The sequence below is a fragment of the Megascapheus bottae genome, chromosome Y (assembly GCF_031878675.1).
Source record: "Megascapheus bottae isolate mThoBot1 chromosome Y, mThoBot2.hap1, whole genome shotgun sequence".
In the NCBI taxonomy this organism is placed as follows: Eukaryota; Metazoa; Chordata; class Mammalia; order Rodentia; family Geomyidae; genus Megascapheus; species Megascapheus bottae.
The window spans coordinates 3,266,820-3,277,339 of record NC_143548.1 but is presented as its reverse complement, the minus strand read 5'-3'; positions in this window follow the sequence as shown (position 1 = coordinate 3,277,339).

The following is a 10,520-nucleotide window of genomic DNA, read 5'->3' as shown; positions in this document are numbered from 1 at the left end:
AATCAAAATATTATAATGAGAAAGAAATGGTACCTAAACAGTGGACCAAATTATTAGTGCAAGAATTAAAAAGACACAGTCCCTAATAAAAGAGATACAATGACAGACACTATCAAACGCCTTACAATTCAAACCCACAATATCAAGGGGCTTAACATTTCTATCAAATCACATAGACTGACTCATTGAATCAAAACTTATGATCCGTCATTCTTCTGTCTTCAAGAGACACATATGTCTTCCTCCTCCACAAAAACTATTTAAACTGAAAGGCTGGAATAAAATCTATCAAGCAATAGCTTATATGAATATGGTGGAACAGCTATCCTTACAGCAGATAAAATAGGCTTCAGAGGAAATTAGTGAGAAAACACTAAGAAATATTTTAACTACAAATAAAGAGGACATCTAACTCATAGTTACCACAGGGATATGAGTACTAGGAACATTGTTTTACATTAAGAGTTATATCAGTAATCTATAATTGCAAAATACTTTGGAATATCATAAGGCATTCTGTGGTTCATGTGAACCATGGAGGAATACATGAAATCCAACATGAGAGTGAGGTTTTTGTGGAGTAGGATGCAATTTACAAATAAACACTAGGAATATCAAGTGACAGTAGAAATGATTTAAACTGGAAAATACCAAATTCACTCTTCACTCATTTATAATAGCCAGCGTACTTGTCCTGTGCAAAAAATGTATGTGAGGAAGAGTTCCAGCTTTTCCTCAATTCCCTCTGTGCATAAAATAAATTCCGAAGTAATTATGGTCAGTAAAATGGATATATGTCACCTAAACATGCCATCATATGAAAAACAAATTGTTAATTGTGTGGATTCATGAACAAAATGTACTTATAATTGGAATAGACCTTGAGAATTTTAAGGCCCGTGGGAGGTTGTGAATGATTAAGACATTTTCAAACAGTTGTAATGGTTGGATCAACAAGGTTAATATTGTATTTCTTTTCTCTCTATTCCTTTTTTCTGAGTCTTTGCATACAGACTCACAGTTCAATACTTACCTATTCACCTTACTACACAGTCACCATACTACCCTTTCTTTTTGTGATGTCTACTTTGCACATTCATTCACAATAGCACTCATTATTTTTGTTTTCTACTTTCCATAAATATTTTCATATTTATTTCAATATCAGCAAATAAGAAATGCATGTAAAATTGCTGGTAAAATATTTTCTATTATATATTTGATTTATAAGGTTCTTCCAGTATAAATACTAAGTCATTGCAAGGATTCTCATAAGGAATTTACATAAAAATGCAGACAGGATCTACTATTGAAGAACTTACAATATTTCAGTAGTCATTTCCTGAACCGAGTAGTTCCATGGGTTACAGTGGGCCATGTTGATTAATCATGATTGGTGTCATTCCCATTTCCACTTTAAAATCTTGTGCAATAAGCTGGGCCATAGTGTCTCATTTCTGATATCCTAGCTATGCAGGACACTGAAATATGATGTTCAAGGATCAAAGGCAGCACATGAGAATCTCATCTACAATTACGCTCTAGTAAACTGGAAAGCCCAAACAGTACAACGTTAGCCTTGTGCTGAGGAGCTCAAGTACATTGTTCATCCCCAGATTTTTCAGCCAAAGAGCATGAACCACAACAAACAGAAAAATTATCTATGCAATCAGTGGATTATGAAATTATGAAATGGAGAGAACAATCAGTATATCTGGAAGAATGGACATAATCAAACAATTTGTTCAAATCCAATAGATCATTAGAAAATAAAGGACTTTTGGTCCTATATATTCTACTTTTCACTTCTTTTGATGATATTGTTGCTTACAAAACATTTTGAATCTATAAGTGAATCATATTTTTAACCATAGAGTGTGAGAGCAAGAAAATCCCAGCATTTTGAAGTGCAAATTTGATCCTTGTTTTGGAAAGAAACTTGGATGTTTGTTTTCCTTGTGTGTTAACTTTTATTTTTTATGAAGTAAATAGTGTTAGAAGTTCATGATACTTTTCTTGTTATTCTGTTGGCATTTTGTTGTGGTAAAATAAAATTTGGGTTAAGATGTTTCAAGAATTCTACTAAAGAAAGGAATATATGTTTACTTGAGGTTGTAGAACAGAGGTTTTTTTCACTTAGTGTCATTTAGTATATGGCTTCATATATCTGGGTGTTTACCACATTCTTCCATTCTTTTTAATGATTAACCTTTGCAAATATTTCATATGTCTTTGTAGCTACTTGTGCAACCATATTCATTTCAGGAAGTGTTTGAGCCAAGAAATAAACCAGATCAATTCCCTTGCAGTATGTGATAAATTAATTCAATCTGTAATGGATGACGCTTCACTGGTGACTATTTGATATGTATTTCAGAAAGTGTTTCAATAATAGATAGAGCCTTCTGGCCTGGTAGTAGCAAGGCAAAGCTTAAAGGCAAAATCTGAACTGGTGAAATTTCACACATTCTCTTAATCTCAAATACTTTCAAATGAAGTCGGATTTGACTAGGATCCAATTTCATATGTTCACCTACTTTTGAACAAGTCTGATTGAAACACTATTTTCAACTTTAATTCCTAAGAAGCTGTGTATTGCATTCAATAGAAAATTTCCTTGGAATGGAACTTCATAAAGCATTGAATTTTTTTCATGATAATTGGCTATGTGGTATTGTAAATTTGTAGATATATCTAGAACAACTAATGAAGCTCTTTTCTTTTTGTCAGTCCTGGGCTTTCAACTCATGGCCTGGGCACTGTCCTTGGGCTTTCTCAAAGCTAGAGCTCTACTTCAGGTACTGAGGAATGGAACCTGGGTCTTGATGCATGCTAGGCCAGAACTATACAACTAGGCCAAACTCCTGGCCCCATGGAATCTATTTTTTAGTGTTAGTAGGTATGTAAAGATATATATTAATTTATTCTCCATATAAATGAATACTAACGAATACTTCTTATCCCATTATAGAAATAATTCATCAGGCAAACTTTTCTGTTCCTATTGTGACTTAAAACAATCAGAATATATACAATGACTCTCAATGAGATGAACGAAATCCTAGGTATTCAGGAGCTTGAGATATGATTATTTCATTTCAGAGTGAGTGCATCCACCAAATCTTTGAAACTCTTATATCCATTTTAATGTCAGATAACTAGAAGTGGATCTGTGGCTCCATTGGTTGAATTTTCAATCTGGGCTTGAGTTGTTAGGCTCATACTCAATGCCCAACCCAGTATTCACACCCTGAGATGGACCAATAACATTCAAATAAATGTCTCAAATAGCGATTCTTCATATGTTATCCATACCCTTAAAACGGTCCCTGTATAGGTAGAGACTTTTTCATATTCCTTTGCAAGAGATACTCTGTACAGCTTTCTGTACATGAAAAGTTTTACTGGAAGCTGAGAACCTAATTGTTGTGAATGAAGTTTGAAATAATATACCAACTTTGGGTGATTTTGTGGGTGCAAGCACAAAGATGGACTTCATAACTGTCCCTCATACATAAGAATTTTATAGCTATTCAATTTTACCCTCATTATTTTGCTAGTTTTTTTCCATAAGCACAGTGACTGTGCTAGGATTATATGCAGGGGGTTTGGAGGTAGACAGCTTTTATGTTGAAGAATATACCCATTGATTGTTATATGCTTTCTGTGTTGCAGAAGGCTCAAAATAGTAACTGTGATGAAGAACTTTAGGCAAGAGTGCCAAACTTAAGCCATCTCCTTAAGAAAACAGTTTTGAGCAGAGTCTATGATGAATCTGAATCCAGTCCCAGCTGTGGTGATGGCAGCCATCCCTACAGCAGGGCCACTGGCAAATGCACAGGATCTCTGATGCAAGGCTCTCATTGTTACCTACAAGGATGTCAGGGTGACTACAGGTAGAAATCACCATCTTACTGTCTAAGTTCAAACAGAGATTGCAGGTAGTTCTGAATATCAAAGAAAAGCTTGAATATACCCCCAAAGTCATTATCACTCCTCCAAGAAGTGTAAAACCTAGAGGATATTTTGTAATGACAGTACCTGGGGTTAGGCTCAGCATAAGTGACAAATACTAGTAAGTCATTTAAAAGGAAAAGGTAAGTTGTATGTAGCTGAACAAACCAAAGAGTTAAAATGCATTTGGAAAAACCAGCAGTGAACTAAGCCACAACCAACACAGATAATATTACTGGTTGCCAGGGAAGCAGAACCCTGTATAAAAATAGGAGATGAAGATTCCATGTGGGTGGAAAGACTACAGGCCAGCATGGAAGCTAGTGGAATTGGAGTACTGGGAAAGCCAAAAGTGAAACAGAGATGAAGAGGGGAGAAACTGGATGAGATGTGAGAGTGGAAGTGTGTAGAAGTCTTGGGAGAAGCATTCAGAGAATGGAAGGGAACCAAGGAGAAGAGATCAGTACAACTTGAACATCTTATGGTTATTTCATCAGAGGTCCCATCTATGTGGACCGATGACATGGTCGAGGTCTCAGTGAAAACCCCTCATTAGTGAGTGCCTCAATACTCACGGGAATGCTGCTCAGAGATATTTCTCAGCCTGAGGTTCCCTAAGCATTGTCTGTTTTTTGAAGTTCTCACACCTCAGAAGTCATTTGGAAACCCTCTGGGCATGAGTCTGGGCATTTGTGCAGGCCTTCATCAAGGGATCCTCAGCCTAGAGTCGGACATAGCATTACTACCTTGAGAAGTCATCTGGGACATATAGGATTTGTGATTGATTATCAATAGCTTCTTGACTGTGTATGTTAGTACATCTACCTATCTTGTCCATAGTCAGTTTATTACGCTTTACCAGGATGGGAAAACAGTGTTCTAAATTTCTTGTAAACACAACGAAGTGCAAAATCTTCTTCCCCAATGTTACAGATTTCCCAGGAAGAAGAGCTCCCATTGCACACATCCCATTTCTATGCCATCAGTTCTGTAGATATTAAGACCCCCTAAGCCAGAAGTGGATCCTTCTATAAGTTTGAGAAAGTACAATTTGGTACAGCTTCCTTACAACTAATACAGCAGTCATCACGGGATAATGTGTGCATAGTTCCCCTTTCTGGTGTATATAACCTTACACCTAGTGTCAGAGGGTATAAATTCTAGCAGGGAAATACTGCTGGCTAGAGAGGAAATATTGGAAGCAGAGGAGTGGTGGTGGAAGTGGAAAGGGAAACAGAAATAGGAGCAATGGCAGGAGCTGTGAGAGGGGACCAATATCCAGGCCTGCAGAACAGGTGGACTAGTGTACATGAATTGAATAGCACAAGGAGAAGAAATCAAAACCCCATGACTGGCTTGTGCTGACTGGCCTGATCATCGCATGAAAAAAGTAATCTATATTGTGAACTGCCAAAGAAATAACCAGGCAAGCTTGGAAATAATTCTAGCCTGAGAATCATATTATGCAGCCCTGTTTTACAATGGGGCAAAAGATTCTGACTCATATCAACCTGGAAATGATACCCCGCTCTGCTGGTAGAAATATCACTCAAGGCCAGCCAGCTTTCCTCACTTGGTAAATATATCCAGAAGATATCCTATCCATTAGACATTCTCATTAGAGCAGCTTCTGGGAATATGAAGAAAATAATTGTTCTAGTTTAAGCCTGAGACTCAGTAGCTATCTGATTGGAAAAAATGCTGATACCTGATAGTTTATAACTCCACTCTCATTCTAGCTTCAAATGAAATCCACTCTATTATATCGATGCACAAATATGCTTGCTAAGCCTATGTTGTAACCTGGCAAGAGAATTACAAATGCCTCAGGTCTGAAATAGAGAAAATTTTCTGCTGATCAAACTTAGTGAAGAACTATATAATCCAAAGGAAAACTGATCATACTGAAGGCATAAGGAACAAACAGGATTCCCCAAAATACACTGAAGAATTCCTTTTTCTTATTAGAATACTTTAATATTTACTAGCTTTCTGATTATTCCCATTGTTTCCATTTCTCTTTTGACCTTTTTTATTCTCTTCATCCTTATTTTTTCTTTTTATTATTTCATTGTTGTTCTGCTAATCCTAGAAACTAGTATTAAGAGACATTCTCTTTTATTGTGCGCACATTTAACTCAGAGTATGTATTCTTTTTATTCCCCAGTCTTTTCTTTTTACTTCTTTTATTTTATTTTATATTATTTATTTCTATTCCTTGTATGTAACTTTAGGTGTTACTCATCTTCGCTCAACTCCATTTCTCCCTACAGTCCACTTCTCTTATCCTCTTGCATTTCATTATGCCTATTTCTGTCACTTTCTCCTTGTTTGCTACTTTGTTTATTGATCCTCTATTATTGGTTGTTATCTCAGACTGTGCCTGTATTGGTGGAGCCATGTTTTCTGTCTAGATTGATTTAACTCAAGGGATAAGGTTTGATTTTTTCTTAAATTTGTTTTCCATATAGATATTTGACCTGTGTTTCCACAAAAGGAAAGAGACAGAGTGAGAATACTTGTTTATGAATGTGAAACTGTATATAGTATTTGCAACTATATATACTGGATTTGTTCTATTCTTACAATTGTTATTATGCTTGTTCTCCAATCCAAACAGGCAGAACCAGCCATCTAATTTGAGAAACAGGGCAAGTGAAGGAACTTCATCTCTCATTCAAAATATTCAAGCAACAGAGCAGTCAAGGGAAAATCTAGATTAGAGTCCTCAGAAAGTTTTGCAAATGGTACTGGTAAACAGCATAAAAGAAAAGGTGGATGCATGAATAAGGATATATGTAAGCCTATTCAAATATTAACAAAGAAATTCAATGGAAGAATATGCAGTCATCTAAAATATATGAGAAAGTGAGTTCCCAGAACAAAATTAATGGGAGAAAAAGTCCAGGCAAGATATAAAAGAGATGCTCTCTTTAAAAATTACCAACAAGAACTAGAAAGACAAAATCAAAACAGTGAAATTTGACAGCAGCATGATCAAATCTCTGTAAGTGAAGATAGCCTAGATCACATAAAGACCAGTAAATTATTGGAAACAAATCCAAGACATATAGCAGCTCTCCAGGGCTGAAAGATAAAATCATAAAACTTAATTTTAAGGCTAATTGCTATAGAGGCAGGCATGGAGAAAGACACTAATATAATAGAAAATAGAAAATATATTAAATAGAATCATTACAGAGAAACAGATATGATATGCCGAAACAGAACAGAGAAGAAAAAAACATCTCACAACTCATTATGTATGAATTTCATACAGAAGCATTACAGACCAAGGAATGGATACTAATACCTGTCAGAGAGAAGAGGAAAACATCAAATACAAAGAAAATCAAACAGAAAGAAAAAACAGATTCCTCATTAGAAACTACAGAAGCAAGAAAAGGCAGGAATGAAATATGCCATGCTCCATCAACTAAGAATTCTGTGCCAAGCTAAGCACTCATTCACAGCTGAGGGAAAAAGGAAAGCAAGAGTTGACAAACACAGTCACTAACAAAATAGATAGAATAGCAGTTTCTAATAAATACCTTTCAATTAAAACCCACAATATTAAGTGACTTAGCACTTTAATTGAATGATAGATTGAGTAATTGAATCAAAAATCAAAGATGTATCGGTCTCCTATCTTTAAAAGTCACATAAGACCCCCTTCCCCTGCACAAAAAAATCTTGAATTTGAAAAGCTGGAATAAAAATGTATCAAGCAATACCCCCAAATGAACAGGGAAGAAATGCAACAATCATATCAGATGAAATAGAATTAAAATGAAAATTAGACTTAAAATGAAAAGAATGGAAAATTTTAAAACACAAATGAAGGTGGATATAACCTTTTTAAACATCTTCATGTAGAATATCAGCGTAGCCAATTTCATCAATCATATTAATAACAATATAAAAAACACAGAGATACAAATAGTGATCTTGGGTGACTGTAACACACCACTATCAACTGTGGTGTGCACAATCTCTAACAGAGTAAATCCAGAAATACACAATTGCATAGAACACTTAGATCTAAGATAAATTAGCAGAATAGTTCACTGAATACCACAAAAATATTCATTCTTCTTGAGAACATATGGGCCATTTTCTAAAATAGATCACATTTTAGGGCACAAAGCAAATGTGTGAATTTAGAAATACATTATTGCCTGCATTCTTTCAGAATGCACTAATATAATATTAGAAGTAAACACCAAATAACATAGTAAAAATTCTGTAACTATGGAGATTGAATAAGACAATTTTAAATCACTAGTTGATCATTGAGCTCAGAAGAGAAATTTAAAATTTCATGGGATTTTTTAAAAGGTTTGCTGATACCACTGTCTCCTATGACCACCTATGGTCAACCATGGTCAACCCCACTGTGTTCACCAACAGTGTCATTGACGGTAAGCCTTTGGGAAATGTCTGCTTTGATCTATTTCCTAATGAAGTTCTAAGACAGAAGAAAATGTCCATGCATTTAGTACTGTAGGGAAAGCATTTGGTTATAGGGGATCCTGATTTCACAGGATTATCCCAATATCCAAGTGCCGGAGTGGTGAGTTCTTATGCCATCGAGGCACCGGTGGCTAGTCCAACTATACAGAGACAATTAAAGATGAGAATTTTATGCTGTAGTATACAAGACCTGGCATCTTGTCCCCAGTGAATTCTGGGCCAAAGCCAAATGGTTCCTAGTTTTTTTATCTGCATTGGGAGACTGGTTGGTTGGCTGGCAAGTTTGAGGTCTTTGGGAAGGTGAAAAAGGGAATGCAAGTTGTGGAAGCCATCCAGAGATTTTAGGTCTGGGAAGGTCAAGAATTTCACCATTACTGACTGTGGATAATTCTAATTCATTTGACTTGGTTTCTCTTAATTAATACCTCATTTCTTTTCTAGCTCAGAGGAGGACCCTTCCACCCAATCTCCTTGAAATATCATGTAATCTTGTGTTCTCATTGAAGTTCTTTTGATTCCATGTTTTCCTTACTCTCCTCCAAGTCTAGTTGGATTGCAGAGTGAAGTTTAAGATAATGAATGAAAACTGAACAACAAAAACTAATACATTAAAAAAGGAGCACTAATATAAAAGTTTATGTAGGAAAGTATAGACACTACTCATAAGAAAATTTGTTGTTCTTTGTGACAGCCTCAACAACTTGGAGAAATCTCAAATCAATAATTTAATGATGTATTTTAAGATTCTGGGAAAAAAAGGATCCCAACCCTATTCTAGAAGAAGAAAACAAATTATGAATGCTAAATCCAAAATAAGTGAATTAGATTTCAAAAAAAACCCCAAAAAACAAAGAAAGAATCAACAAAAGAAGCAGTGGCTATTTTAAAGAATTAATGAAATTGACAGAGCTTTTAGCTAATATAAATTAAAAAAGGAGGGAGCATACCAAAATTAACCCAATCAGACACAACCAATGGAATTATTAGGACAGAAACCAACAGGATCCAGATTATAACAATAAATAACTTTTCAAATGATTATAGCAACAAATTTTACAAACTGGAAGAAATGGAATAATTTCTAGCAGATATTGATGTACCCAAATTGAACTGAAAATATCTAAACTAAGTGAACGGGCACTTTTGAAGTAATGAAATGGAAAAATCCTGTAAAATATATTCCATATAAAAAAGCATCAGGATCTAATAAATTCACAGCCTAATTGTAAAATTCCATCAAAGCAAAACTCACACCAATAGTCCCAAGTACATTCAATTAATTTGAAATTGCAAGTTTTCCACCAAATGCCTTATCTGAACCAGAAAAATTCTCATCAAAGACAAGTGTAGATTCATTACTTTAATGAACATGGATGCAAAACTTCTCACCAAAATGCAGGCCAATCAAAGTGTAAGTCAAAAAATTCACGTTGTTGTCCAAATGTGTCTCATTGCTGAGATGCATCACTGGTTCAATTTTCTTTTGTCAGTTAAAATGATTAATAATATCACCAGAAAGGAGGTCAAGAAACCACATAGTCATCTCAATTGATGCAACAGTATTTGATGAAATCCAACAAGCATTTATGATATTAGCTCCAGAGAAACTAGAAACTGTGGAACACCCCTCAGTATAATAATGGCCGTATATGTCAAACCTAAAACCACCATTATACTTAATAACGAAAAGTTAAAGCATTTCTCTCTGAAATCAGGAGGTTAACAAGCCTATTCATTCTCTCCATTCATCTTCCATATAGTTTTACAATTCTTAGCTAGAGCAATAGAGCTAGAAGCAAATAAAACTTGATTGCAGATTGGGAAATGTTCCCCCTTTATGGAGGACCTTATTCTATAGTAAAAGAGCCTTACCATTTCCACTCCCAAATTACTCAAGCTGATATACAATGTTAGTAAAGTAATGGGATATAAAATCATTACTCAAAATTCAATATCTTTTACATATGCCAACAAAGAGAAGAGAGAAGGAAAATCCAGGAAAGCAACTTATTTTGTAAAATTAAAAAAAAATTACAGATGAAATAATTTACTGACGTACTTATATGATTAATACTAGGAAACTGGAAAAATGA